Below are 27,312 nucleotides of genomic sequence, written 5' to 3'. Positions count from 1 at the left end.
CTGCAATCTCAGTGAAATAATACAAGTGCAATTGTAATTCCAAGCTCACCCCTCGACCACTGGAATCAACTAATTAAATAACAATCAGTGCTACTGCTTGCATTTAGAAGATGGACTATTCCTTTTTATTGCTGCAATTAGGGAATGCACTCAGTAATGGGAATGAAATACAAATTTACCCAGGAGCCCACTAAATTATGGCCATTCATACTCTGTTGTCTTTTCATCCCAGCACAAAAAGATGGCAATTTTCCCCTTTCCCAGCTTCCTCAGCTGGAAAGGGCAGTGTGGAGCTGGGAGGCAGGTTCCCAGCTGCAGGCAGCCCTGCTGGGCAGGCACCATTTCTCTCTCTCTGATAACCTCTGTCTGTTTGATGAAGGTCCCTCATAATCACCCCAGAATTCACTGTTTAGTGACTAAACCAGCGTGGGGCTGCAGACACACTCCCCCAGAGATTTGGGCTGAGCAGGGAACTGTCCTGGGGTTACTGGGAATGTGCAGCACTGCCCAGATCTGGGAGAGCCAAGGCAAGGACACAAATCACTCCTGCAGTGCCACCCAACAGCCCTGGATGCTCACAGGGGTCTCTCTCCATCCCTGAAGGTGCCACCCTCCACACCAGTGTGGCCTCTGCAGCACATTGCACATCCCTGGAATGCCCAGAATGTCACCTCTGAGTGATGCCCAGACCACATTATCTCATGCAAATGCTAAATATCATGTTCAGAGCAAGAACAGTACTTAGAAAAATAGCTGGGGGATATAGTTATTGATTTTAAATGGGGATATATGGGCAAAACTGTCACACTTGGAGCCTTTCCTTCTTCTATCCCACACCTGGACCTCCAAGTCAGTGGTTATGAGGTCCTGTGCTTTACACAGGGCAGTGCCAACACTTCCCTCCCAGTTCCTCCAGCCTTGTCCCAGCAGAGTTGGAAAAACCCTCTCTGTGGAGTCAAGGCAGAGTCTTAGACAAGTTACATCCTGTCTGGAGTGGCACTGGTCACTGAACTGTAAGGGAACGGGTCCCTCCTGCAGTGAGGACCCAAATTACTCTGATTTGATTGGTAATAAAGTAAGATGCTGAGAAATAAACCCAAATCTTAAAACAGCTTCTCCCTGCTCCTTCCCTTTTCCCTCCCGTGCAGTAACTTTTCTCCCTTGTTAAATCTGTTCTCCAGGAGTGATCCCACCACTGCTGATGGCTTTGTCTTGGGCAGCAGCAGGTCTGCCTTGGAGCTGGTTGGCATTCTCCCCATGGGACATGGGGGAAACTTCTAGAAGCTCCTCACAGGAGCCACCTCGTAGCCCTTTCTGCTACCAAAACCTCAGCACACAAACCCAGCACAGCAGAACAAACACCCCTGTTGGCACATCAGTTTGTCTGAGGACACAAAAGCCCTGATTTCTCAGTGAAGAGCACATCCCTCTGCCTCTCCCCTCCACAGCTGCCAGTCCTGCAGGCTCAGATGGAGATTCGTGCTGGGTCTTTTCTTTTTTGGCCATTATGAGTCATAAAGAGCACAGAAGCCAAATGCAGCCTGCAAGGCCCACTGGGCCCAGGAGAATCTGGCTCTGTTTTCAGGGATAGAGGAGTGTGATTGCCTGGTCCTTCAGCTGAGACTTCATTAGCACTTGTGGTGATGGCCCAGCCAAGAGCAGATGATGATTGTCCTCCAGCTGCTCTGCTCTCTCTGCAGGGCAGGCAGGAGCAAGGAGAATAACCACAGACAGGGCTGGCTAAAATCAGACAGGTGAATTAAGGATGAAACCACACTGAAGTGACTGTGAGATGGTCACTGACACCAAGAAGTGATGCCCATGCCTGAGGGAATCATCACGTGCACCCAACAGCAACCACTGGAGAAGTCCCAGAGGAGGGACGTGCCACCCTCTCCCTCATCCTGGTGTGGTGACAAGATCCAGACTGATGAAGGGACTTGTTTACATTCAAATCAACGTGACTTCAGCACAAATTGGTAGCTGACCTTGTGCTTCAGTACTGCCTTGGTGGGAATCTGAGGTGTTTTCCCCCAGGAACTGCAGCAGAGTCGGCTCTGGGACCGGACTCATGGAAGTTGGGATGGGATGGGAATCTTCAAGGCAGTCACTTCAATAAAGGCAAGATACACCCACTGCAGAAGCAGGGAGATAACTGGCAAGGACAGCAGTGGCAGGAGGAGGTGTGAAAATTAAATTGGATAAAAGGCAGGTGTTCAGGGAGGAGCGGAGGCTGAGGGGAGGGGGAAGGCAGGAGAGGTGGAGAAGACAACTAAACACAACAGTACTGGGATTGTGCTGCTGTCACTGGGACTTCAAAACATTTCCAAAATGCTCCAAGAAGAAGAAACAGAAGGAGCTTTAAGCTGCATAAACAACCCATCACCCAGAGTCAGAGGAAAAGTGTATCTTGGCTCTGCTCTGGCCCTGCTGCAGAAGTCAGAAAATGCACATTCCCAGTTGGGATTGGGGTATTGGACACAGCCAGGAGCACAGGAGAAGCTGGAGGAGTTTCTGGGACAGAAGGAAGTGCTGGCAGGGAAAGGGGCTGCTCTTCCCAGCCCCTGGCTCTACCACGATGCCAGGAGGGCTGAGAACATCCCTGTGACCCTGAAATCCTGCAGAGCCCAGTCTCCCCCAGGCAAAGCATGCCGTGGTTTATGGAGCCATGGGATTGTTCCCAGGCTGCCCTAAAGAGATGAGATGTCCAGGGTAGAGGGGAGCCAGCAGGGTGAGAAAGGGAGAGCAGGTCTGTGCTCTGCTGACTGAGGCATCATCACCCCTCACGTGAGGGATATTTCAGATGAGGCAGCATGCGTGCTTCAGAAATAATGAACTGTGATTACACAGGATGGTGGCCAAAATGCATCAAAGCTAAAGCTGGGGAGAATTTCTCAAATAGTTTTTGTCAAAAGAATGGCCCTCATCCAAAAAAAAAAAAAAAGGAAAAAAAAAATCATTAATTTTTTGCAATTCAGCCCCCTCACCAAGAAGTTTCCAATTTTTCCCCACAAACCCCTCAAGTAACACACTTAATTTCTCTCTCCTTTTTTAGGGGCTACTGGAGAAAGCAGCTCTTACCAAAGGCAAAAATAAAAAGGGAAAAGAGAGCAGAAGGGAAAGGAGACCGCGAGAAGGAGGAAATGTGACTTTTGTTTTTCAGCTCCAAAACTGCAACTATTTTTCCACCTATGTATTTTTGCTATTTTGGAGCCTCCTCCAACTCTCCCAGGTTTACTCAAGCCTACACAGAGCAGGAGGCAGATGGGATAATCCAGGTTCCTCCATGCCATGTGTTTTCCCTGGCTGGGTCAGCCCCCAGGTTCCCCTGCCCGTAGGGATGAGATCCCAGGATTTTGGGGGAGATGGAGAGGGAAGGGGGCTGACAAGCAGCAGGGACACGACCTGCATTCCCCTCCTCTCCCCAGTGCAATTGTTCCCATGACCTAAAAGCCAAGTGCCTGCATTCAGGGACACAGCAGTGCTTCCAGCCTGCTGCCAGGAGCCAATACTCCAGTTGATTATACTATTCATGTATTTTTACATATCCGATGTCACTGCTTTCCCTCCCACTTCAGTGGCTTGGAGAAGTTTCCTGCAACAACTGCTGGGAGCCTCCCTCCTCTGCCTGGATGCTGATGCCCAGCTTGGCCCTTCTTGGCTGCACTTTGCCACATTTTCACCCAGAAAAGGTGCCAATGGACAGAGTCAGGTTTATTCCAGGTGCTGCCACTGATTTCTGCATCTTCCTTAGGATATTTCTGTTTCTATGTTTCCTGTTCACTCCTGGCAAAAGGGGCAGCAAACAGAACAGCAAGAAAAAGCCTGAAAGGATGAAAGCAGCAGCACATCAGTGGTGCTCTGTGTGTGTGTGTCCTCTCATGTCTCTGACCTCTGCTTCCCTTCTCCAGCCCAAATATTGCACTGCCAGTCACCCTTCCCCTGCTCCAGGCTCTCTGGAGCAGAGCCCAGGCAGATGTTCCCTTCCTGCTGCTCCAGGACCAGTTCCAGCTCCCATTGTGCCTCCAGTGCCCCTGCATGACCACAGAGAGGGTTCTGCCCTGGTTGGTCCCCTCTGGTGAGCAAACAGGCTCCCAACCTGCTCCTGCTCCCTGCTGGCAGCTCAGAGCTCCAGGAGGTTTGGGAGAGCATCTGCTCATCACCCAGTGATGAAGTGGAGCAGTTTGGAGCAGAGCTCTTGTGTTCCAGTCAGGAGCCTTTTATCTGAGGAATCAGTGACCTGAGCACTGTGCCAGGAGCACAGGAATCCAAGGGATGCCACACTGGTGCTGTGTTCCCACCAGTCCTTTCTGCCTGTGGCAGAGCCTTTGGATAAACAGGATTTCAAACCTGTTCAAATCATCTGGCTTTTAACAGAAAAACCACCCAAAAAAGTCTGGAGGTTTTTCCCATACAAGAACAACGAGCAGCTGGTCTAATTGGGAACGATTCCTCCACAACACACAGTTTGTTGTAAAGTTGGTTTTATAGTGACCAAAAAAATGTCAAGATGTTTTCCCTTTCCCTGCTGTTTGTGTGAAGTCTGGTGGCCCATGAGCTTGGTGGATCTCAGCTTCTAGAAGCCAAGAGATCATCAGAATTTATAATTGTTCCACGAGATCAGATGCTGCCCTGGCCAGTCCTAGGTCTGGTTTCTGACCAAACCAAAAGATTTGGAGCAAGTTGTAAGGAAAAGGAGATTAACCTGTCCTGAGGGAGAATTATGCCCAGCCTTTGCCACCTCCAGCATCAGAAAAATTCCTATTCTTCAAAAAACAATAAAATAAAATATCCTGGCTGCATAATACTTGTGTTTCTCTATTTTGATTCTCCCATTGTCCCTGTGAGTGCCCAATCTGGATGACTTTGAACTCAAGGATATCTTGGAGCAGCCAGAAGCTGCATTATATGGAAAAAGATGAATTCATTGCTCACAGAAACATTGAGCAGAGACTCCCCTGTCCAGGAGATCCCAGCAGAGATCTCCCTCATCCATGAAATCCAGCCAAAATCCCCTGCCAGGACTGGAGGGGGAGGCTGCAGGAGATGTGATCCCTGGGACATGAGTCCAAACATCCCCTCATTGCAAACAGCAGCCTGAACTAAGCACAGTGGAAAGTAAGCAAAACTCTCAATTTATCCCCAAAACAAGCAAATTTCAGAGCAGAATAAAGGTTCTTCAGTCCTACAGCAAAGCAGGGAAAGAAACAAAGCATAAACAATAATTCAAACTGCTGCTTCCAAACCTGGGAAATCATGAGGCTCCTCCTTCTCTTTTTAAGGGAAAGACTTTCATTCTCTTTCTATTAAAAACACTGAAAACCAAATCTCTCCCATTGCAACACCTTAAAAAGAATAAATAAATAAAAAAATTCATTGTCAGGGGTGGGAAAGCAGGGTAATCCTACAAGGAGAAAGAAGAAGAAACCAGAAGCATAAACCACAGCAGAGGCACTTCTACCATCAACTTATTGAAAGCTCTAATCACAATCCCATAAAACAGTTAACTTGATTAAGCCAAGCATGATTTAGGCAAGGTTCCCCCACTGCTGTTCCTTGTTTTCCTGACAGGGTTTGATCTGTGGAGTGCTTTCCATTCCCTGTGCCAGGGCCAGGGTGTTCCAGGTCGTTGGGGATGCAGGAGGCGCCTGCATCACTCTCCTCTCGTGTTCCCCCCTCCCTGATGGATCCTGCCACGCTCATACAACGCCAATTTTCCAGCAGTTCCCTTCCCCATCTGCCCCCACTTATGCAGTTGGTACAACTTGTCCCAATTCCTGCCTGCTGATTAAAGGAGGAGCCTGGAAATGATGAGAGAAAGAGAGGAGATGCTCTCCTTGGGTGCAGCTTCAAAAAAAAAAACATCTTCCTGGTGACTTTGTGTTTGCTGGGATGTTACCAAACCCCCACAGCTCAAACCACATGAGGACACACATTTATGCTGCTGAAACCAAACAAATAAGCAAAAAAAACATACAAAAAAACAACCCAAAATGAAATTGTTCCCTTCAGGCCTGGGGCAAGGTCCCCCCTGGCACTGGGATGCTCCATCCCCAGCTGACCCACAACCCCTGGTGGGTGGGAACGGGGTTGGAGCTGCCACCAAAACCCACAAACCTGTTGCTGGTTGTGTTCACGCTTGCAACAAGTGTCTTTCCCCGTGTCTGCAATATTTCATTTGAGGGATGGGTGTTTTGATGATGTACACGGAGCTGACAGGGAAAACGGGCTTCTGCCTAACTTTTAACAGGTCTCCCGGGATGCTGATGCTGGAGGACAACATCCTCCAAGTCCTGCTGAGCAGACCAATATCAGCACAGAGCCAATAACCTGTTATAAATCAACAGCAGCACTCCACTCCTGCTCAAGTCAGAGTAATTACACCGTGCAGCACAGCCCAGGGGTGCCTGAGCAAGTCTCTCTTGGAGAGAGACTATTTACAAGGGCACAGAGTGCCAGGGCAAGGGAATAGCTTCAAACTGGCAGGGAGCAGGTTTAGATTGGATATCAGGGAAAAATCCTTCCCTGGGAGGGTGGGGAGGCCCTGGCACAGGGTGCCCAGAGAAGCTGTGGCTGCCCCTGGATCCCTGGAAGTGTCCAAGAACACGTTAGACACCTCAGAGAAGGTATCCCTGCCCATGGCAGGGGGTGGAATGAAGATCTTCAAGGTCCCTTCCAACCCAAACCATTCTGGGATTCTGTGTGAGCTGCTTCCCTGCAGCCACTGCCCCCTGATTTGGATTTTGTCTGCCTTTGGTGACACCTTGACAGTCCAACAGCCAGGAGGTCACTGCAGTAGGATGGACCAGCATCCCTTCCACACAAAGGGAAGAACAACCCACACATAATTAAACCAGCAAACAGCAAGGACTGAAAAGGCTGATGTGGCACACGGGGAAGACCTGACATTTGAAAGGACTGGTGAGCAAGCGTGGGAGAAACAAACATCTTCCCTCTTTAACCGAGCACGACCAGGCTGCAGCAAAATAAGCATTTTAACCACCCATTACAGACAACTTGAAATGAATCTGAGAGTCCCAGAGTGCAGGTAACAATCTGAAAAAAAAAAAAGCCCTGATTGGATTTGGTCCTGCGACAACCATATTTTTTCAGCCTCCTCACACATTTGATGAGAAACTACCCCTTCACATGCACAAAGAGGGGATGTCCTGCATGGGCAATATGAATATACACTCAAGCAAAGCAGCTGCACTGAAATCCTGGCCTTTTTGCTCTCCCATCCCTTGGCTGTCCTCACTGCCACCACCACCAGACACCTGCATCATCTGCAGCCATGAAGATTATTAATTTTTTAAAGACTCATTTGTTTTAGCTGCTTCCCTGAAAGCCAGCCCCAACCTGGGGCCCTTCTGCTGACACAGGGCCTTTTACCAAAAAAAAAAAAAAAAAAAAAAAAAAAGCCTTATTGTTGTTGTCGACGTTTACAAATTCTGCTGTACCCATCTGTCCAGTTAATTACTTTGTGCAGTAGCCTGTTAGCTCCTTAAAAAAAAAAAAAGGAAAAGCACCCAATTATCATTCTGGGCAGCTCCCTGGATCCCAGAGAAGCAGCACATCCCCAGTGTGCCACGACTGCTTTTGTTACCCTTGTAAGCCTGCAAACAAGCAGAGAGGGGAGTGCTCTGCAAGGCTCCCTTCGTGCTGCTGGGATGAGGGCAGAATTCCCAGCTCCTGCTGACGTGGAGCCCTGTCACTGTGACAGCTCCTGCTGCTGCCAGTGGGGCTCTCTGTCTCACCCCTGCCCAGCATCTCCCCCTCGATCCATCTCTCTCACCTCCCCAGACCATCCTTCCCGTGTCCCTGGGGCTCCCAACGCCAGGGAGGTGACTCAGTGGCCCCCATGGGGACACCCAGTTCTTCGGGGCACCCCTTCCCACCCACCCCCATCACACCCCCCGGGCCGTGGTGCCCGAAGGGGATGGTCGGTGTCGTTCAGCAGGACAAAGGCAGGAGGGTTTTGCTCCGGGCTCGGCTTCAATGAGAGCATTTTTCTTGGAACAAGGGGTTGAATTCAGCTGCTTGGTGCTGTCTGACTGCAGTTTGTTGCCAGAGTAACGGAGGCACTGGAGCTGCCAGGGCCACGCTTCAGGGGAGGGAAGGGGCTGCTGCCTGGCACCCGCCTGCCATCACCCCCAGGAGGGCAAGGGGGCCTCTGGTCCCTCTGCATGACAAGCTCAGCCCCAAAAACTCCCAAATGGGAAAAAGGACAGGCCTCTGGAGATGCAGAATCCACTCCTGGCATCTTCTGGAGATGCCTCAACCAACTGTGAACCAGCCACTCCATCCCCCTGTGAGGTTGGGACACCATCACCCCCCTCTCCAAGACCACCCAGAGCTTCATGTTTCCAACATAGCTCCACCTTGCTGCAGCCCTGGAGGCTGTAACTCGGGTTTTCCCAAAGGTTTTCCCACCTTTGAGGGCCTGGATATTCAACAGGCTGGTAGTGAGGGCATCTGACAGGTTAATGCATCAGATACCTCGTGGAGAACGTGCTGTGGTCTGAAATAAAACACCGCCGTGTCTCCTGCTTCAAACAGCCAAACCTGGCCTCAGGGAGCCAGCAGGCCAGCAAAAAGGCTGAACAGAAGTGGTTTTCTTCCACAGGGAGGATATAATTTGTGCTTTGTACAGTGAGAGTGCTAACACAGCCCTGTAAAACAGAGAATGCAGTCTCTCCACATCAAATCAAACACCCCGTGATTTTCCTCTTTGCAGGCAGAAGTTTCCCCGTCTCGCAGCTGATCCTGAAGCTCTGCAGACCACCAGGCAGCCCACGCCTTTCCCTCCTTTCCCCTCTCCCCATGCTTACAGATTTATAAATTGGGTTTTCATCTGGAACCTCCTATTTAGCTCGCTCCCCGGGTTATCTTTTGTGGATTAAAACAAAGCACTGAAAGGACACAAATATGGGGAGCCCCCCCCCTCCCCCTCGATCTTCTCATCACTCTCATATCACAGAGCACCACAGAGCCAGGGGAAAAAACACTCCCAAGTCAAATAACCACAGACCCAGGCGGGCTCAGCACTGCGTGGCAGGAGCTCGCTGTTCTCCTGCCCATGCAAACGAAGCCCACAGCCCTGTCACACAGGGCTTTTAAGACTTCCCTGAATAGGAAGGAGCTCTGTGTCTCTGCTGATTCCCTCTCACAGTCTCTCTGAAGTCGGGAGACCCAGCCAACCCCGCCACGCACACCGACTCGCTCCCTCGCCGGCTGTTTTGCAATTTTAATTTCTCACCTTCCTAAACAGCAAAAGATTTAGCATGCCCTAGTCAGAAATATTTAATTTTCCAAATTTATTTTCTTCTTTTTCTTTTTTTTTTTTTGATCCTTCCGGAGTCCTGAATGCCTTAAGGTCTCTGATATTTTCCTATAAGGTTCGTCACAATTTACATAAACCTGTTTGAAAAGGGGTGCACTGCACATCACGGGGAGCAGAACCACCCCCGGTGTAGAAAAAGGGGTGCAGAGGTGTCAGTGCAGTGCCAGACCAGTTTATTACTGTAAAGTTTGGGGAATGGCCTCAAACTGAAAGAGGTTTAGATGGGATATTGGGAAGAAATTCTTCCCTGGGACAGTGGGGAGGCCCTGGCACAGGTTGCCCAGAGAAGCTGTGGCTGCCCCATCCCTGGAAGTGTCCAAGGCCAGGCTGGATAAAGCTCTGAGCAACCTAGTCTAGTGGAAGGTGTCCCTGCCCATGGCAAGGGGTAGGAATGACATGATTTTTAAGGTCCCTTCCCACCCAAACCGTTCTGTGATCACCACAATCTCTAATCAACCACGGACTGTGAAAGGACAGAATTTATCTCGTGTCCCTAACATGGAGACCTCTACTTCTTGCTGAAAGTTTGGCCTGTGTTCAAGAGCCTAATATGCCCTGCCCAGGGTTTCATGGGAGGCTGTGAATTAAACCTGAGTTTGCAGCAGCCCAAGGTGCTGCTCGTGTGTTATTGTCAATACCTGGCACGGGCGGTCAGGAAGCTAAAGCAAGGTATTAGGAGAGAGCAATTTAACCCCAAATCCCCTTGCCCCAAAGGGTTTGCCAGCCCCAGAACCAGGCTGTGCCAAGCAGAGGTTAAGTTTGGGTCTGTCTGTACAGCCAAAGCCAGGCAGGGGGACAGTCTCTGCCTCTGGGCAGAGCAGGATGTGTGTGACACTGATGGAGGGACTGTGGGAAACAGGGAGTAAATGAAGAGCTCTGTTAGTCCTCCCGTCCATCCAACAAGCTCAATCCTTCCAAGCCATTTGTCTAATCTGTTCTTTAAAATCTCCAGTGACAGATACTCTGCAAACCCCCTTAGCAATCTATTTTGGCTCTTCACTATTTTTACAGTTCCTGATGTCCAGCCTCGATTTTTCTTGCTGCAGTTTATGCTGTTGAGAAGAGTTCATTGCCTTGCTTTGAGATCGTTTCTCTCTGATTCCTGTGGGCATGTGTTCAGCACTGAGATGGCTGCAGGTTCCCAGGCCTTAATAAATCAAACATTACAGAACAGAACTGATGGCCCATCTTATTTGAACTGCCCTCTGCAAGCCCAGCTCAGAAATCTGCTGCTGCATCTCCATCCAAAGCTGTGCATGTGGCCCAGCCAAAGCAACAGCACAAACGGGAGCTCTGGGGGTTACAGTCCCAAACTGGCAAGCAAAATTTAACAGAAACAGCCACTTTCTAAAGGCATTGGTCTGATTTTCCCTCACACAGACATGGCAGATGCCAGCACTCAGATCTGGGCACTCAAAGAATAGGTTTCTGTTTCAGACAAGCTCATTACCTTCAGAGATGCAACAGTCCAAGGGTGATTTTTGTGCCTAAACTGCAGACTAGAGCTCCCAACCTTTGAGATGCTGGCTGGTGGCCTTGGGAAAGCAGAGGAGAGGGAAGCAGAGCTGTGCCAGAGCACTGGGACCTGGCAACCACCAACTAGGGCCAAGGTGACACAAGTGAGTTCTAAACCAGAGTAATAGGTGGAAAAATAGATGGAAAAAATTGCTGGGAAGCAAATGGCAGAGAAGCAAAGCTCTCTGAGTAACCATGATGCAGTGAGGGCACAACCTCACACCTGTGGCTGGAGCAGGACTGGGGAGCAACATCTCTGCTCCCAAATCCTCCTCACACAGAGATTTTCTTTGTTGATTTGGCTCTACACCTTTATTTCTGGGCACTCAGCTTTGGGAGGGATGTGCCTCCAGCCCCAGAGCCAGCTTGGACAGTTCTGAGTGTGGTTCTGCTCAGCTTCTTCCTGCCTTCCTTTCTGTTCCCCATGGACAACAAACCCAGCACTGTGTGATGGAGGGAACTGCCTGCACCTCATCCAGGAGGAAATGTCTCTGCTTTGCTGACCCCATCCTACCAAGCCACCCAAAGTGGTCCCTGCCCTTCTCCATGAGCCCCTGCTGAGGACTCTGGAGGGCACTGTGTGCTCCAGAGCAGGGCAGACCTGTGGCCCTCAGCCTTGGTTGGCCCAGAACACCAACTGCAGGACCAGCTGTGTGTCCTGCAAGCTTTCTGTCTGTCTCTGGGCCCCATCTCAGCATCCCCACACCAGGGGCAGCTGGTACAGCACAACTCCAGGGGCACAGAGACAACCCAGCCACGGCTTGGCTGGCTCTGGAGCCACCAACACAGGGCTGTTCGTCCCTTCAGCAGCACTCAAACAACTCCACCACGGCAGCAGGATTTTCCCAGAGCTCCTTTACCCCAGTGGGAGCAGGAGGGAGCCCTCAGCACCCTCACTCAGTGCTGTGTGTGCAGCTCTCTCAGAACTCTCCTGTTTAAGGGCATCTCTGCCCCAGGTTGCTCAGCAGTTCAGCCTCTCCTGCTCGTCTGGAGCTTTAAGCACAGGGACACCACCAGCTCAGGATCTCAACACAGCTCCTAAACCAGCCTGAACTGCCTCCTCCTGCCTTTTCTATGCCTGACACTGCAAGGACCACGGGACTGAAATGTTATCACCTCCCCAGGCAGATGGGAAAAGGAAACAAGGCAGCAAACTGTCCTCCCCCCTCTCTGTGCCACTGGCTGCTTTCACACTCACAAAGCATCCTGCCAATACCTGCCTGGCTGCAGAGAGCTGGAATCCAGACAGATGCCTCCATCAGAACCCTTTCCTCCTGTTTTTCATCCTCCCAGACCACTCTATAATGCTCTTACACCCTTGGTGCTGCTTCTTTATCTTTCTCCAGCTCCTACAACCTCCTTTTTCCTTCTTGCAGGCACTTTGCCCAGAAAGGATGGGACAAGCAGGCCCTAACTAATCACCTGAGACATTAACAACTGCATACAGAATTATTTGGAAGCCCTGTTTCCCTGATGAATTCCGTCCTGTGCCTCTGCAGGTTGGATCCATTTGTTCCCTGCCTTTTGCTCCCAGATCCCATAAAGAACTTTTCCTTGTCATCATTAAGGCTGGTGTCTTTTTGTGTTCACTGAGTAACTGCTCCCAGTGGCTCCATGTTAAAATAAATAAATAAATGAATGAAATTCCACGTTACTTTGTTTCAGTTGTAAAATAACAAACACCCCAAATACAAAACAATTCTCATGGACAGGAGTGGATACACGACAGGAAAACACCCCAGCACACCTCATCCTGCAGGAACAGGGCAGTCACAGACACCCCAATTCCACCTACAAATCCCTGCTGTTGAAATTAAGGAGCTACATCCACACCTTGGAAAAAAACAGAACACCAAAAAGCCAACAGAGGCACAGCAGCTGGTTTGATAATTCTCAGCCTCTGAAAGCCATTTCCCCAATAATTAGAGGGTTTTAGATGCTCTAACAAGGCAAGCACCGGTCCCACTCACGGGGCAAAGTTCAGGGAGAGAATCTGGAAGAAAGTGAATAAAAAATGTGCACTGAATTAAAAATCAGGAGCTCGTCATCTCCGTGGGAACACCCGAGTCCACAAGACAACAGCTTCCTCTAATTAAAAAAAAAAAAAAAATCTCAATCTGTTTTCTACTGTCTTTTTTTTCTTTTCCTTTTTAGGAAGGGTATTTGAATTTTTTAATAGATATTCATGGCTGCATATCTAAAGGTTCCCACATCCCAAATTATTCAGTTAAGGTGGGCAAAGCAGGGTCATAAAGATCCAAATTCTCACACATCCTTTATGAATATATATATATCTATATATATATATATCCATTGTTCTTGGATTGAAAGACCACTCAAACCATCCACTTGCTCTTCCCAACACTGTCAGCATCCTAAAATGCCACAATCCCAAAGCACATCCCAAGTGTCAGTGAACCCAGTGCCCATCACTCTAAAACTAAAATTCATAAGTTTTTAATTTTTTTTTCAATCTTAAATCAGTCCAAGCTGTCCAGGCAAAGCATTTTAGGAGTTGGGGAGAATCATTTATATTTAAAGTACTGTTGGAACCATATGTATTTAAAGTACTGGCAGATTCCCTGCTTTTTTTTTCCATTCAGGAGCATTCCAAGGGTTGAGTGACTTCAGAAACACACAGTGCCAAGAAAGCATCAGCTCAAGCAGCAGGAGTTGGGGGCTCAGGGATGTGACCAAACAGATGGAAGAACAGACTCTGGGTCAGCTGCTGGGTGTGGAAGACAAAGCCTCATGTGAGAGAGGCAGAGAGAGACAAAATCATGGCAGCAACTCAGCAGTGAAGCAGAAAAACTCAGGTGTCCCCAGCACAGGTGGAGGTTCCTGCCTGTGACCTCGTTAAAACATTCAGGGTCAGTGCTAAACAGAAAACATGGATAGTGTTGGAATTAAATGATCCCTAACGGGTCAGCCTGCTGGGAACAGGGAGGAGAGGCTGGGAGACCAAAAACATCCTCACACTGCAACACCAGGCCAGTTGCTGAGAGGTTCAATGCCTCAGATTTTCACTTGGACAGAAGTTCATCCCTTCACCAGGAAATAAACTCATTTTTTCACCAGATTGGAGCTGTTCATTAAAGCCCAAAGACCCCTGTAATGGAAATAAAACGAACTAGAAACCTTATTGGCGCTGGAAAGGAAAAGGCAGCACGTTCCCTCCAGCCCTGCCATCCATCAGGAGTCCTGATGGTCCCACAAAACACAGCCCTCTGTCAGGAATTCCCAGGATACAGCATGGGGATGGTGCTTTAGCAGAGATGCACTAATCTGACTAAAAAGGCCACAGAACCACAGAAAGGTTTGGGTTGGAAGGGACCTTAAAACCCATCTCATTCCACTCCCTGCCATGGGCAGGGACACATTTCACTATCCCAGGTTGCTCCAAGCCCCATCCAACCTGGCCTTGAAGCACCAGCCCACACCCAAACTGGGGAGATTTTCAACTTTTGAATCATCCCCTTAACTCTTGAATCTCCTGAATCATCCTCTCCTGGGCTGGAGGCAGGGAGAAAGGAGACACAGCTTCCCACTGAAGGCACCAGCTCTTCAGTATCAAATTTAGGTGGTGTGAGAGGGAAAAAAAAAAAGGAACTAAAAAACCCTTTTCAACCAGCTTGAGTGTCCACTCCACAACAAGCTGCAGCTAAACTCTTCATTAGTCATGGCTGGCAAACTTGAGAGGAATAAAAGGAATCAATGAGTAATGCAACTCTATAAAAATACAATGGCCTCAATAATAGGAAAATCAAAACCCAGCACGAAAACCTTCACGTAAACAAAGCTGCAGAACCAGGAGGGCCCGAGCCAAGGTCTGCAGCCCACAAATTCCATCTGTGTAACTGCATTTTTGAGCGTTTCATCCATTCCCAGCAGCTTGGAAATGGTGGGTTTCTAGTCCTGACATATGCACTAATGCACAGCCACAACCATCATCTCCCTCGTTCTTGGGAATCCCTTCCAAAAATTGCCACTCCAAGGAGGAGCAGGTGAGGGGTAAGTGTTCCCATCTAGCATATGTGACAGTTCTAAAAGCTGCATTTGTGCAAGCAAATGGAGCAGAGCAGCTGCACTGTATTAACACCAGTGAGAGTTTTGTGACTGGGAATCTGCTCAATAAACAGCCAAGGAGAAAACTGCTCCGAGTTATAAGTTCAGAGCAGCATTTCCAGCTCCTGGAGCATCGCCCCACATTAATGTGCCACATTCCAGGAGCACAGGCTTTCCAGTAGGATGCCCCTCACCAAAAAATAAACCCCATTGAGTGGACCAGAACAACTCAAACCACTGCAATTCCCAGCAGGATGAGCCCTGCAGGCAACACAAACTCCATCAATGACCTGGGCTCAGGGCTGGGAAGAACAATTTGATCATTCAGCCCATGATTTCTGATATATTGCTAAAAATCTGGGATCCCCAGCAAGGGAATCTCCACCTCCATTTCATCAAAGCAAGTTTCTAATCCTCGTTTCAAGTTTAAATTAAGCAAAAACTAAAGAGACGAAGTGACTGGAACTCCTATATTTTTACCACCACATCTTTATTAAGTCATTTTCCTGTTCCTGAAAGGCACCTCTTGATGTGAACTTGTGCTGCCCTTTCCACTTTTGTAACAGCTGCAATAAACCCTGCAGGATTCTCCTCCTGACGTGATGATATTCCCACAGACCAAGGAACCATGGAGCAAATTCTTATACAATATGATAATAGACTTGGTCTCCAAAGGATAAGCATGTCAAGATACAGAAAATCACTTTTTTCTTACCGATGCAATAAAGATGTGATTGAAAATGTCGTGTTCTGGGTCTATGAGCAATATTCTCATAACTCATCATCTAAAACAAATTGTTCTATCATTTGTACAAGTTAGAAGATATTCCAAGTCAGACAAGCTGAAAGCAGAAGTTTAAACATATTCAGCATGGCAGAAGGAATATTAATTTCTCTCCTCCCTATATAAATGTTAAATCTCAGTTCTCTCACCTCGGGTTAATTAATCTTTCTGAAGTGCTCAAAGCCCACCAAACACACACCGGGAAGATCTTTCAGCCCAGGAAAGCCCATCACAAATCTTGCAGCTTTCACTGCAAAACCTGGCAGAGGAGAAATAACTGAATATGCAAAACTGTGTGAATGCCACAAAGTCTCATTCTTTGAGGGGGGGAAAAAACTGCAATTACTCTGGACGTAGAGGTGGATGCAGAAGAGGGGCATGGTTTGGTGCAGGGCATCGCTGGGATGTGCTGCCAGCTCCTCCTCTGGGTCACAGGAGGGCTCCAGCACAAGGCAGGACCAGCTACCAGCCACCAGCACGACCTGCCCATGATTACCTGATTGCTGAGCCATTTACACAACAGACACCATTAAAGGAGAAAGGCTTTGGCTTTTCTTCCCCCACCTCCATTCCCATAAAACACTATTCACTCCCATAATTGAACCCTCGGCAACAAAGAACCTCTAATGAACCAAGCAATTTGTGGGGAAAATCAGGACCCTAAATCCACGCAGGCAACAGCTCTTGGACCGAGTTCAAACACGTCCCCTGCTTCAACTCTCATCTAGGGCCACTTAAAAACCCTGAAGTATTAAAGCATTAAAGGTACTTGGGAGAGAACAAGGATGGTGTGCAGGCTGAGCTGGCTCCAAAGAGGAGGAGGAGGAGGAGATGCTAATTGTACAGCTGGTAAAATGGAGACACTGGGGGGGGAAAAATGAACAGCCAAGACAGTTTAACTGGTGCAAGAGCAGCTCTGCTGTTTAATCAGGGGTAGGGTGTCTGCCGGAGTGGAGAAGAACAGATCACATCGAGGCAGTGACAGGCAATCAATGAACACTCAATTAACACTTACAATATTACTAACTTAAGCAAAACGTGGTTTTGCACGTGGAAATCTCTCCCCACTACTGATACAGCACTAATTTAATTTTCCTCAGTGCGCCAGCATCAAGCACTGAAAGACAAACAAAGATTCAGGTGCCACCATCTGAAAGGAAACATCCTTCAGTTCTGCCAAGGGGGGGTTGGAGACAAGGCAAGGCTGTGGGATGATGGCTACACAACCTCCTTGCCCCAATCCCTTGTGGAATGTGGTTTGTTCCAAGCTGCATTTTCCTGCCACTGCTCCTTCTCCACTCCTGCCTTTCCCTCTGCAGCTTTAAGGTTGGCGAGGAGCTGAGGATGAGGTGAGAGGAACCCCCTCGACATGCCCTGTGCCCTAATTAATGTGCCAGCCACCCACTGAGGGGTAATGATGCCTCTTCATCTTCCTCCCTGGCTTTGCTGAACGTGTCTTGGGTGGGGGCAGAAGGGGTTTGTGCTGCAGCATCCCTGGTTTCTGTGCAGGAGCCTTGGAGTGTCTCATGGAAAAGCAGAAGGAACATGGGTCTGGTGAAAGCAGAACCCCTTCAACCACTTTAAGCATGTCCAAAAGGCTCTTCCTGCCCTGTCAGCAGTGGGAAGAGGGGATTCTTTAACTGGCTAAGACCTAGACATGGGCTTGGCTGACAGCTACCCAACCTTCTAAACTACAGCCTCAAACCCTGCAGGGTTTTGCATCCCTGCACCAAAAAAAAAAAAAAAAAGAAAAAAAAAAAAAAAAAAAAAAAGAAACACTCATGGCATAACTGAAATATCTGAAGGGCAATAATGACCATTTTGCAAATCTTGTTTTAGCTGTGGCTGGCTCATGCTGAGCTTTTTCCCCACACCAAACCTGCAGTTGACCTAAGAGAACACGGTAAGATGTATCATTTCAATTTAAAACCAGCCAATGTACCAAGCCCTGGGTAATTTGCTCCTGTGCTTAAATAAAAAGCTCTACAAAAATAAGACATGCCTTTTCCTTGTCTGAATTTATCTGAGCAGCCAGCCACAGAACCACGTCCTGCCTTCATACCTCTGGCCAGCAGAAGCCTCTTCCCCTGGCTAAGTACTCACAGGCAATAATCAAATCACTCTTTTAGTTAAAAGAAACAGACTGAGCTTCAGTCTCTCTCTCTCCAGCCTGTTTTACAGCCCTCACATCACCCCCGTAGCTCTGCCCTTATCTCTCTCCAGTTTGCCAACATCATTTTTAAGGTATAGATACCAGGACTGCACACAATGCTCTTCCTGCTTGTGTTCATTATTCCTTTGCTTAGACAGCCCGAGATAGCATTAACACTCCTGAGAATTCACACCACAGCACCAAGACCAGCTAGTTATTGATAAGATAACAAAATTAAGCTCCAGCTTCTCACCTTGATGTGGCGACTCCCAGAGGTCCCTCTCTCCAAGTGTGGGTTTCCCTCCCTGCTCTGTTGCTCTGGATTAGTAAATTATCACACCCCAACCAAGCTGTCTGGGCACTTTTCCACGAAAAAACAGGATAATTGACTGAACTTCCCAGCCTGTCTCAAACCCTCAGTGTGGGAGCACAGGAGGTGTTGGCTCAGGGGACACGGGGGGCTGGTTGTGCTGCTGACACCCCAAAAACAGAGCCTGGGCCACCATCCACGAGGGAACTTGTTGCTGTGGGGACCCCAGGCAGGGCCAGGGGAGTCCTGGCAGGTCCCAGCAGCTTTACTGCAGCAAAGCCAAACAAGCTCCATCCCTCAAATTCCAGAATAAATCTCCCAGCCTGGGACTCCAGCGCTGCCATCAGAGCATTTCCTACAGCTCAGGACATACCCCAGATCCTCCTGCCCAACACATGCTCCTGCCTCTCCAACACCAACAGGACAAGGACCTGGGGGTCTTGGGAGCCAGGAAAGGTGGATTCTGGCTGGGGTTTGGGTGGATTTTGGGTTGCAGACTCCCACCCCTGGAAACTGCAAACTCATCCCAGGATCTGGACCCAGGGCTTTGCTCCCAGCAGCTTTCTCTCTCTCTCTCTCCCCCTCCCTCTCCTTCTTTCTCTCCCCCTGTCCCCAGCCCTACCAGTTGGAAGCTGATATGCCTGGATTTTTCACCCACAGTCAGAAAAAAGATTTGTCATAGAAAATGTGTGAGCACTGACATCTTAAGACAAAAAAAGACGCAGATTTCTCGACTGTTCACAGCACATTATGGAAATACATTCTCAGGGACTATTAAATATGGGGATTATTGACTAGATGAGCAGAAGCTCAATGGACTAGCTTGCAAATATGTCTTTAGACAATTCTTAAAATGCAGATTAATTATCTAACAGACCAGAATATTTTTTTTTCCTACAGACTTCCTAATGATCTGTTGCATAAACAAACATCCAGACAGTTTTGTTTGCATTTGTGTTGACTGTGATGTTCTTCAATAACTAAATAGTGACTGAGGAGACTTAAATCTTATTTAACACCCAGCAGGAACAGAACAAAAGGCACGTCAGTCCAAATCACTCAAAGGCATGTCTTCTCAAAGACCCTTGGGAGGTCCAACTATCAAAAGACCCTGTTTCCCAAACACAAAGCTCCTGATACACCACAGAGCATTAAATTCTTTATGTGTTCATGCCATTAGGCTCCATTAAAGCAACTACAACATTGATGTCCATTTAACCACTAGTGTCCCCTTTGAAAACAAACAAGGAATATTAAATTACAGGGGTATTTTTCGGGGCTCTCTGCAGATTCAGGAAAATATCCATGCTGGAATCACGTGTGGAAGAACTGTACAGCAAGAGGTTAAAAGTTGGGGGAACCACTGCACCGAGCTCACCTCCTGATTCCTTCCAGCTTTTTCAGTTAGAATTGAAAATTCCCATCTCGATTTTCCATTTGCCATCGATATAATATCGAGCCCAGCAGTCATTTCCTCACCAAAGGTAATTAAGAAGTTATTTGTCAACTGTGCTTTCAGCTTCCGACCACTCAATTCCTTTATGCCTTTTCTGATAGGTTGAGATGCTCTTGGATATCAAAACCAATGCAAAGCAAGTGTGAAACATTATTATTCCAGCTTCACACCCACTTTCCCTCGGTGTGAACAATAATGCAAACTGCAAGACAGTGATGAATTGGACCTGGAGAGGACCAGATGCTCTGTGAGCATTAGCACAGGCTCTGCCCCAAACGTTTTTCAGTCTTAAAAAGAGATGTGATGCCCTGCTCTCAGAGCTGCCCGTGCACACACACAATCCTTTAACACCAGATGTTACCAGATCACACACGAGGTGGAGTGAAAAATGGGAAATAAGCACAGAGCAAACAAGAAAACAGCAAGGGCAAACAGCCAGCGTGGGTAGAGTAATATGTATTTTGACAAGCCTTTTTTTGAGGGGTGAAAAATAGCAGTTTTGGCACATGTTTGCAGATCAGCACTGGTTTCAATGAACTAGGGTTTGCAGGCAGGCTCTGCCCCTGGCTCAGTCACTTGACCCAAAACAAGCCACATTTAGAGCAACTCCATCAGACAGCAGCAATTTGCTGCTTCATCACAGCCTTTAAAGAGAAAGCACGGGGCTGCTGCCCAGCAGGAATCCCACTCCACACTCCCAACATCAGTGGCAACAAGCCTTGCAGTCCCTCTGCCTCTGAGCAGGGCCAGGGAGCCATCAAATAAACCCTTCAGCATCAAAATGTGACACATTCCTTCAGGAAAACGTCAGCTTCTGTCACTGCACCACAAACCCTGTGGTTTTCAGCACAAAGTTCGTGAAGAGGTTAGGGCTGGACAAAACGTTACAGGGGCTTTTAGCAGCTCATCCCCTCCCCAGGAGGCCCAGAATGTCTTTGCTCTCAGACTCAGGAAGGGGAGAGAAGGTGCAGAGCCACTGCCAGGGAGCAAGAGCTGATTTTCTGCTGACCCAGCCTGAGGTGTGATCACCCAGCTCATCGGGCTGAGATCTTAAGGACATAAAACTGCTCCTGGAAGAGCCAGGGAAGGACCCACAGAGCCTCCCAAGGGGGACCAGCACAGGGAACCGTGTCACACAGCACAGGGAGAGCTGTCCCCCCACCAGTCACCCTCCTCCCCCCCAACACACACATTGAAACAGTCCCAAAAAAGGAAAAAAAAAAAAAAAAAATCAAACAAAAACCTGCTTTTTAAAAATAGCAAGATCTATAAGGAGCTGAGCACATGCCTGAGTGGGTGGGAAATTAGTATTAGTATTATTATGACTTTGTGCTCACAGGGTCTGAGACCTCAGATGACTTGTTTGTGCCCAGGATGAATTTTTGCAGACTCATTATAAACCCTTGAAAAGCGGGGTTTGTAAGGTCAAAAAAGAACTTCCATTAACTGTAGCCCAGCCAGGGATTGCCAGTATAATCTATTTCTCCCATTTATGAATATTCAATAAGGCCAAGAGGAAGCTCCTCTGCTTTATTTCCACATCGTTGTGCTGACGCTGAGCTAACCAAATAAACAAACTGAAGGGAGGGTGGGGAGGAACAGAGAGGCTCGAGGAAAAAAAAACAAACAAAAAAACCAAACCCACAAATGCCTGGCTCTCTCCCTCATGAAGGATGCAAATAAATTCTGCAGACTTTGAAGTCAGGAGATCTCAGCAGAGATGAAAATCCCCCTGGGCTTGGATGGCTCACCAGGGGCTGGGCTCAGGCGTTTTTTGGGTATTGTGTTACAGAGCTGCTTCCATGTCAAGGATGGGCAGGATAAACATTGGTACCTTGACACCTGCCTGGGACCTGGCTCAGGGATTTGCAATCAAGCAGAACCTGAATCCTCTGGGCTCTGTAATCCCCCCTCCAGGCACTATGAGACCACAGACTCATCAGACACTTCACAGCAACAGCCCCTCTCAAGCACTGGGAACATTCCCAAACCTCTGAGTTGGAGGCACTGCTGGATCTGTGGAGATGGAGAGCTCACAGCTCTGCTCCTTCATCCCTGATACGTCACTAACACCCCATCTATCATCCATCCCCTGGAAAATCCAGGGGAAGGTCCCACCAGGAGGAGCTCAGCAGGACTCAGCAAAGTTCCCTCCATTCATTCCAAAGCTGCTGGTCCAGGGGATGCTGGCACAGCCTGAATCCACAGCCCCTACTCCAACAGCAAATCCCTGCTCCAGCAGCAAATCCCTGACCTGAGAGGCTTTGGGAAGAGCAGCCTGTCCCTGCAGACACCTCTCCCCACAGAGCCCCCAAGGTGGAGGGCACTGTTGGCCACCTCACAGCATCTCCTGTGTCTCCTCATCACCTGCAGCTTGTCCACACAGCCCCAGGAACCTCCTCACCTGCACACACAGAAACCACACCATCTCCTCCTGGTAGAATCCCACAGAATCCCCCCAGGTCCCATTATCAGGGAAGGATTCACTCAGGGTTTTCTTCTTGTAGTTCTGGAGCCCGAGTTACACCAACTGCTGCTCCCAAACCACTGGCACACTCACAGCCAGCAGCCTTCTCTTCTAATTCTCGCAAAAGCAAACCCTTTCTGTTGGCACATTGGCTCTCCCTAACCCAGCTCTGATCCATTTCCACCTCCAAATCATTAAAGATAATAAATAAGCCCAGCCTCAGCGTGAGGAACCTTCACATAATCACCTATCTCCCCTCCGATCAGCACTCGACCATTACACTTCTATTTTCTGCAGCTTAACTAGGAAAGCCAGCACTGAACTCTGCCCCTTATCCCACAGCTATTTATTGCCCACGTTCTGCTATTTATTTCCCAAAATAGTCCCTTTTGGGTGGATTTAATGAAAAATCCAAATAAATTAGGTCCGTTGGAACATGTTGAGCTCTTGTTTTCTCAGCCTTCCAAGCAGCATTAGGAAGGAAGGCTTCCCTACTGGACACCCATCCTCTGCACATAAGCTGAGGTGATTTGACCTCAAGCTTAGGACCATCCAAGTATTTGAGTGATAATTAGGCTCTCCTAGCAGGCACAGAAGCAAAACTCACCTGCCCGACATCCCAGCTCTGATTTCTGGAAAGGCAGCTCGTGGCAAAATTCCTGCTGTATCCATCAGCTCCCTCTGCCCACAGGGGTTCCTGCCTTGCTAACTGCCCAACAAGGAGGAAGAGTCCTCCCCTTCACACCTGCTGCTCATTTACACCTGATTTACCTCAGACCAACCGTCCCCAGACCTCCTGATTCACAACACCTGGTTCCCAACACCTTTGTCCGTTTGTTCCTCTTGGAACAGCTCAATCAGTGCTAATTCACTGCAGGTGGGGATTGCCAGCTCTGTCCTGCTCCTCAGCCACTCCCTGTGACCTGCATGGAAATGTTCTATCCATGGAAGCTGTCCCTGCCCGTGGCAGGGGTTGGAAGGAGATGAGTTTTAAGGTCCCTTCCAACCCAAACCATTTTGTGATTCTATGATCTGGTCCTCACTACATTTTCCTCCACCTTCATCACCAGAAACTCCCACATCCACTGTAGCACACCAACCCTTCCACAGGCACCAGGACAAACACAAAAATCACAGTAATGTTAACTATCCTTCCAAGCCACATCCCACAGCGCAGGTGAAAAGTTATCATGGGGACCCTTAAAACTGCTCCATTACCTCCTCACAGGTTTTACAACTGCTTTTCTCTCTCCAAGTCCCCCCTTTTTCTTGTCAGAGAAGCCATGGCAGGGTTAGTAGCTCCCCTGAGGGTACAGCCAGACAAACTGGAGCCCCCAGTCTCCTGAGCATAGGCACAGCTCTGCAGCATTCCCAGGGTCTCCCTTCTAAGCCAACTTTTCCACTCCTGTACAAAGCTTTCCTCCTGGAGTTTCTCATACCCCACTGATTTATCTGTGTCATCCCCTCAACTCTCAGCAACCCCCTCCAAGCTGTTCTCATCTTGCTCAACCCCCATTCCAGGGTTCCTCCTGTTCACACACACAGCAAGAGGTTCCTCATTTTAGCTGATTCCTCAGCCTTTATGTGCTGCCTTAGAAACCTCTTGCCCAGAAAACATTTCTGAGACGACTTGCAAAACATTTGTCTTTCCTTGTGCCTGCCTGGAAGCACAAAAAAAAAAAACAAACCTATTCAAACCTGACCCTAACAAGTGCTGCCCATGAAGATCTCCCCTAAAAGACAGTGAGAATCAATACCCACACCTCAGGCACATCATCAGGCCTTTAAAAAGGGCAAGACATCGACTGCCTGCATGTTCTTAATGCTGACAAAAACCAGAATAAAGCTCAAAGTACCTTAAAGAAGATGAAGTTTCTTGGAGGAGGGAGTTCTTCTCCACCAATATGGCCCAGCCATGTCTGATTTTGAGCAGGTATCTGCTCCTTCATCCCTTGTGTCACCCCTCCCTCCTCCTCCCCCCTGCTTTTCCTCTTCTGACACCAAAGCCCATCCTTCCACCCACCAACCCGTGCAGGCTCAAGCATCACCCAGTAAAAACACACAGCTCCTCCTCCAGCCAAAGCAGCCCCAGGCCTCTCCTGGTCTCCTCTGTCCCTCTTTCACATGGAAAACCAGCAGCTTTTCCCAAGAGAAAGAGGAGCCTAAACCCACATGGCCAAAGCAGCTCCCATGGCAGAACACAAAGATCCTCCATCACAGTCAGAGTCTCTCTCACCAGAACTCCTTCAATCAGCCAGGATTTAGCTGAGGATTTTCCCAGCTCCTGGCTGAGTTTTAAGTTCACTTTCTGCTTTTCCATCAAGCAGAGACATCAGTGTGAGCACACACAACACACGGGAGAAGCAATTCCCTGGCACATTTAAGCTTTCAGAACAGACAGTCTGGAGGCAGCACTGCCCCTACCTGCTTTGCTGCTCCTTTGATGAGCTCCCTGAAGACCAGGTCCCTCAAATCATCCTCAGTTCTCCCCCAGATTGCTGAGTGCTCCTTGGCATCGAGGTGTCCAGGCCTTTGCCAGCCCACATGACTCCTTGGCTTATTTTCCCTTGCACAGCTTGCAAAAGAAACCTCCAGCAAGAAACTTGCAGCAGCAGCAGCTCTGTCTCTGTGCCTGTCCCTCTCAGAACTGCAGGCAGCTGCTCCAACCCTCCCCCATTTATAACCAGCCTCGCACAGGTGATTCTTTTTAGGGAGATGTTCATGTCTTTACCCCAACTCTGGTCTGTCCTCACCCACAGCCCTTCATTTTGGGGGTTCACCTTCCTCAGGCCCCCTCTTCCCACCCCCAAGAGCAGAGGCACCATCCCCACAGGCGCCAGAGCACAAAGGGTTAAGAGAAATGGCCATTTAAAGGGAAAAAAAAGAGCATTCTCCTTCCCTGTGCTGACACACTCTCTGCTCGGCACAGCCTGTCAGCTCCCTCTTCCCCCATCCCAGCTCCAGCTGTCTCATCCCAGGGTAGGAATTCACATCAGGTGCGGGGAAAGCACCACCTGCAAACCAGAACGAGCCACGCAGCAACTTTCCCAACTTCTGCCTTCGCTAATCAGGCCCAGCCCCGAAATGGAAACCGAGAGGGAAAGGTTCTGCCACTCGCCATCTATTTCTCTACCCAGATGGTTCCCTTCAAATACACAGCTTAATATACATAAATACTAAAGCAGACTAGCATCAAGACACGTTAAAAATGCCTTGGCACGGTGGGAGCCTCACTGCAGATGGCTCCTACCCCTGTGTGAAAGAAGACTAAAGCAAACCATGGCAGGAAAGCACCCGGCACAGTCACATCCACCTCCTACCTGTGAGCACACACGTCTGAGCACCCGGGAGCTGGTTGCTGGGTGCTGTCGGCTCCACGGGAGAGCCAGAGACTCCAGAGGGATGCTCCTCGCTCTCCGAACGCCGTAGGCTCCCGGCTCCCAGCGCAGGGAAGCAGGGGAGGCTCCGCTCGATGCAGCGGTCACATCCAGCCGGGATGTGGCTGCTGAGCGGCTTCCCGGAGAAAAAGCTGAGACAAAGGGCTGGTTCCTGCCGGGGGGGATCTCCCCTGGTGGTGGGGGAGCTGCTGGAGCCCACCAGCGCTCCGTCAGAACGGCCGGGATGCGGCGGCTGAGCTGTCCCTCAGCATCCCCCACCAGCGGGAGGTCCCCAGGGAGGCAGGGACAGCGCTGGAGCCTCCAGCCAGCAGCACCTCCCCGCAAAGGGGGAGCGGGAGGCGAGGCGAACCCCTGGCTTGTTCAATTAACTCCCCCCAGGGTCGCCACCTTGAGGTCTCGACCCTGCGAAGGGAAAGAATCCAGCCTGATGGGCGACGAGCCGAGCGGCGCTCGCAGCATCGCTCACCTACGCAGAGCCCCGGCCCGAGCCGCGGCTGTGCCAGAGTTCAGGCGTCAATCACACGGAATAAAGTTGGGCCTAGGAAGAGGTTTCTGCGTGGAGTTTTCCCCCCAGTGCCCGGGCTCAGCGCTGCTCGTTCGCTAAAGGAGTCAGGGCAGCGCCAACCCCGCACGTCTGCGCACACAGCGAGCACCTCGCACATTCCAAAGGCAAATCATTCCCGAGCACAACTCCACCGACACGCGTTCCAGAACAATGAGCCCTTTTCTTTCCGATCCAGAGCCCGAGGAAAATCTGGAGTTAAGAGAGCGTTTTCCTCGCTGCCTTGGCACGCAGGGCTGCGAGCACGGCAGCCCCCGGGTCCGCGGGGAGCATCCCTGCCAGCTGCCCCCCGCATCCCGGGGATCGCTCCCGGCTCATCCACGGGAGTTGCAGCCACCCCCTCCCCGCGCCCCGCGAACTTCAGCTCCGCCGAAAAGCCGGAGCGTGGCATTTTTCAACTCTTGGTGCGCTAAAAACACCGCAAAGGGCTGGTCCCAAAGTCCTTCAGCGAGTGCAGGGGGCGGCCGGGGGGCACTCGCTGTGGGTCCGGAGGGGATGGATGTGACCGGGACGGGGCTGAATGTGGCCGGGGAGGGGGTGATTGTGGCCCGGGGGGGCAGCGAGCGGCTGCGGCTCCGCGCTCCGAGCGCTCCCGGCCCCGCGGCTCCGCAGCGGCGGCTCCCGGGGGCCGGGGCGAGCATCCCGCGGGGGGACCCCCGGCCCCGCCACCCCGGGGGAGCGCTGCCCGCCGGCCCCTCCATCCCCGCCTCCCTCCGTCCATCCCTGCCTCCCTCCATCCCTGCCCGCTCGTACCTGGGCTGGGCTCTGCCCGCGGCTGCTCCGGCCCCGCTCCGGCAGCGGCGGCCGCGGGTCCCCGGCGGCGGGAGGGGGAACTGCAGGGGGCGGGGGGCGGCGGCCCGGGCACGGCGGGGACCCCCCCCAAAAACGGGCGGGGCGGCGAGGGAGCGATGGAGAGGGGCTACGGGGAGAGAAGGGGGCTGGGGAGGCAGGGGGGAGAGGGCAGGATGGAGGGATGCGGGGAGGGAAGGGATGGAGAGGGGGTACGGGGAGAGAGGGGGACTGGGGAGGGAGGGGGGAGAGGGCAGGATGGAGGGATGCGGGGAGGGACAGGGAACTAAGGATGGAAGGAGGACAGGGCAGTATGGAGGGATACAGGGCTGAGAGAGGACTGAGCGTGGAAAGAGCACAGGGCAGGAAGGAGGGAGGGAGGGATGCAGGGGCGACAGAGGATGGAGAGGGAAGGAGGACAGGGCAGGATGGAGGGTCACAGGGAGGACAGGGGACTGAGCATGGAAAGAG

The 27,312-nt window shown here is 50.2% G+C and overlaps 1 protein-coding gene across 1 annotated transcript in view; it reads right to left on the bottom strand.

Annotated features, from left to right (window-relative positions):
* Window positions 1–25,312, bottom strand: part of GRIK4 (glutamate ionotropic receptor kainate type subunit 4) — a 182,094-nt gene extending 156,782 nt beyond the window's left edge. Inside the window, 1 exon segment of the mRNA XM_027655665.1 lies at window positions 24,517–25,312. The gene's annotated coding sequence lies outside the window, so the exon portion shown is untranslated.
* Window positions 25,313–27,312: the final 2,000 nt, after the last annotated feature.

The sequence above is a fragment of the Corapipo altera genome, unplaced genomic scaffold, assembly GCF_003945725.1.
Source record: "Corapipo altera isolate COAL_440 unplaced genomic scaffold, ASM394572v1 71, whole genome shotgun sequence".
NCBI classification, from domain to species: Eukaryota; Metazoa; Chordata; class Aves; order Passeriformes; family Pipridae; genus Corapipo; species Corapipo altera.
This window is presented reverse-complemented; position numbering and strand designations above follow the sequence as displayed.